Consider the following 3,556-nt stretch of genomic DNA (forward strand, 5'->3'; position numbering starts at 1 on the left):
ATATTTACAGAATATATAGAGAGAGAGTGTGAGAAGGCTGGCCTCTTTGAAATACACGTACTACTCGTTTTCGCCAGCTGAGTGGACTGGAGTAACGTGAAAATAAAGGATCTTGCTCAAACTACTATTATTACCACTACTATTACACCAAATGGTACAGAACCATTCCACACTATGATTACCATTCCACGAGGTTAAACACTCTCTGCCAATGGATCACAGTGAACTGCTTGTCCTGAACTGCAGAGAGTTCTTTATTTTATACCATTGTGCCAATCCACTTTTAGTCACATGGGGGATGGTCAGTATCCTTCCATGACAAATTCGTTATTGAACACAGTGCTCCCACTGACTGAAAGAAGTAAAACGGTAAAAAGATATTGAAGAAAATACTTAATCCAATTAATTAACTGTTTTTGTTTGTTAATTCTTTGTAGGCGCTCGATATCCCGGAACTGGAGTCTGAAGAACCATTGAAGCGAGCCGAGCAGAACCTTCTCAAGTCCCCAACGCCGGTCAAAATCAACCAATCATCAAGCATTAGCACACTGACACAATGTAATTGCTTTTTATCAGTCTTTAATCCTGGTCAGTCATGGTGCAGTGGATTTAGGATCAAAGGGGTTCCAGTCGTGGCCATCCTGTCTTTTACTCAGGCAGCCATATTGTAATCTGTCTGTTTGTCCCCCACCCTCCAGCATCACTTGACAAGTGATGCCGGTGTGTTTATTTTTCTGCTCAAAAAGGATCTTATCCTATATATACTCTTCTATCAGAATTATATTTATATATACAATATATACATACACATATACACGCAGAAAATTACTATTGTCTCACACATAAGCGTAGGAGTGGCTGTGTGGTAAGTAGCTTGCTTACCAACCACATGGTTCTGAGTTCAGTCCCACTGCGTGGCATCTTGGGCAAGTGTCTTCTACTATAGCTTTGGGCCAACCAAAGCCTTGTGAGTGGATTTGGTAGACGGAAACTGAAAAGAAGCCTGTTGTATATATGTATATATATATATATGTATGTGTGTTTGAGTGTTTGTGTTTGTCCCCCCCACCATCGCTTGACAACCGATGCTGGTGTGTTTATGTCCCCATAACTTAGCGGTTCGGCAAAAGGAGACCGATAGAATAAGTACTAGGCATCCAAAGAATAAGTCCTGGGGTCGATATGCTCGACTAAAGGTGGTGCTCCAGCATGGCCGCAGTCAAATGACTGAAACAAGTAAAAGAGTAAAAGTGTAAAAGAGTAATACACATATACACACAAAACAATTTCTATTGTCTCACACATATATAATATATATATCTTTGCTGAAATGTTTTACTGAGAATTGAACCCCTGTCTTCTTCTCTTTCAGCCCTAAAAGCTGCCTTCAGTGAGAGAAACCTCTTCCCAAGATATGTCATTGAGACCGAGCAAAAAATGAAGTTACAACACCAGGAAATTCTTCAACAGGGAGCAACTAATGTATGATTATTATTATTATTATTATTATGTTGTTGTTGTTGTTTTTTATCTTCTTTCTTCAAATTTTCTTAATTTATCAACCCTGAAAGATGAAAAACAAAGTCAAACTCAGCAGAATTTGAACTCAGAATGTAAAGACAGACGAAATACCGCTAAGCATTTTGCCTGGCGTGCTAACGTTTTTGCCAGTTCACCTCTTGGTATATTGCCAAAGGCCTTGATTACTTACCACTGCCTCCACAAGGCCCAAAGTTTGAAGGGGGCTTTTTACATGCCACCAGCACAGTTTTTTAAAATGAAAATATCTGAAATAAACTCAACTGCTCTCACAAACGAGAATACTAAAAATGAACCTGACTGCTCTCAAAAATTAAGTAAAAAAAAGACAGAAAAAATAATCCAGAATCTTTGTCTGGTACCGGATCGATCCCAAAATCTAATCAGTTCATGCCAGTCATGAGGCCAAACATACCTGAAAGTTTCATCCGAATCCATCCAGCGGTCCTTGAGATATCTTGTCCACGGACAAACAAACAACCAAACATGAGTGAAAACAATACCTCCTCCTTAGCAAAGGTGGAGGTAATAGAAGAACACACACACACACACACACACACACACACACAACAGCTGTCATCGGTAAAAGGCCTGTAACCAGCAGAAAAGAACTTTAACAAAATATTTCTTCATTGTCGCCCAATAGACATATATTGAATAAACTCTTAAACAAATCAATATCCACATTTTATTGAATGAAATCAATATCTACTTACATTGTTCAATTGTTAACTGTTCGATTGCTGAATAGCTTATATGACTTGCTATTGTGTTTCTTTGTAGCTATCTGTGTCTATTTCAGTTTTTCTATTAGTCGGATGTGTTTCTTTCAAAAATCAAATTATCGATCATCATCATAATCATCATCATTATTACCATTATTATGCTATCTATCTATCTATCTATCTATCTGTGTGTGTGTGTGTGTGTATATATAGGGAAGGGGCATCCAGCCGTAGAAACCCTGCCAAATCAGAATGGAGCCTGGTACAACTCCTCAGCCTGCCAGCCCCGGTCAAACCATCCAACCCATGCCAGCATGGACAACAGACGTTAAATGATGATGATGATGATGATGATGATGATGATGATGATGACAATGACGATGGTGACAATGACGATGATGGTGATGATAACAATGATGATGATGATGATGATGATGATGGTGATGATGATGATGATGGTGAACATGCAAATTTGTTTCATGATTATAAGCACCTGTATACAGTATATAATTGTGTGTGTGCGTGTGTGCGTATAGCCAGGCTTCTTTCAGTTTCCATCTACCAAATCTACTCACAAGGCTTTGGTCGACCTGAGACTATAGAAGACACTCGCCCAAGGTGCCCTGCAGTGGGACTGAACCTGGAACCATGTGGTTGGTAAGCAAGCTACTTGCCACACAGCAACGCTTATACACACACACATATATATGTATGTATATATATATATATATAAAATCTGGTAATTAGTCATATATTAATTAATATCGATTAATTATCAGTAGGCCAGCACATCTAAAGAATCAAAGAGATTCAGAAATATTATCTGCAATCTCAGGGGATTAAGGTACATTTTAAAAAATAACGTCGACCACTAACGTGGACAATTAATGCGCTAGAAATAGATCACATCTTGTGTCTATTAAAACCTAAATTGTTCTCAACATGAAATATAGCAGCATACCAAAACGTGAGCGGGCAAGACATTTAAAACCACCCAAACAAGCATTCTGAAACAAGAACTAGTTTCAGATTTAACAAATTTTTACCATTTGTCTATTCCTCATCAGCCTGATTTGTAATGAACCGTAATCATCAGAATCGTATACAGAGTTGCCCACCGCCATGGGTGCGCGTGCATATGGTTCTGCTAATTACAGCTTAATGGTAAAATTCAAAAGTCTTCGTTTTGGCGCGCTAATTCCAGGAATATATCCGCAGAAAATATTTACTGCGTCTTTTATATTCAGTATGAGAACATGGGCAATGGGTAAAATATTATTATAAAATCTGGT

At 38.4% G+C, this 3,556-nt stretch overlaps 1 protein-coding gene and 1 long non-coding RNA gene across 4 annotated transcripts in view; one reads left to right on the forward strand and one right to left on the reverse strand.

Annotated features, from left to right (window-relative positions):
- Window positions 1-1,976, reverse strand: part of LOC106872276 (probable serine/threonine-protein kinase ifkA) — a 47,456-nt gene extending 45,480 nt beyond the window's left edge. Inside the window, exon 1 of the mRNA XM_052977342.1 lies at window positions 1,955-1,976. The gene's annotated coding sequence lies outside the window, so the exon portion shown is untranslated. The remainder of the gene's footprint in view (window positions 1-1,954) is intronic.
- The window catches only part of LOC106872273 (uncharacterized), a 29,356-nt gene that overhangs the window by 21,002 nt on the left and 4,798 nt on the right, over window positions 1-3,556 (forward strand). For 2 of the 3 annotated variants that reach the window (XR_008266942.1, XR_008266941.1), the window contains exons 2-3: window positions 438-558; window positions 1,373-1,482. This is a non-coding gene — a long non-coding RNA (uncharacterized LOC106872273). Of the gene's footprint in view, window positions 1-74; window positions 559-1,372; window positions 1,483-3,556 lie in introns of those variants that run through there. The other variant, XR_001409748.2, reaches the window with a different exon arrangement.

This window comes from Octopus bimaculoides, chromosome 28, assembly GCF_001194135.2.
Source record: "Octopus bimaculoides isolate UCB-OBI-ISO-001 chromosome 28, ASM119413v2, whole genome shotgun sequence".
NCBI lineage: Eukaryota > Metazoa > Mollusca > Cephalopoda > Octopoda > Octopodidae > Octopus > Octopus bimaculoides.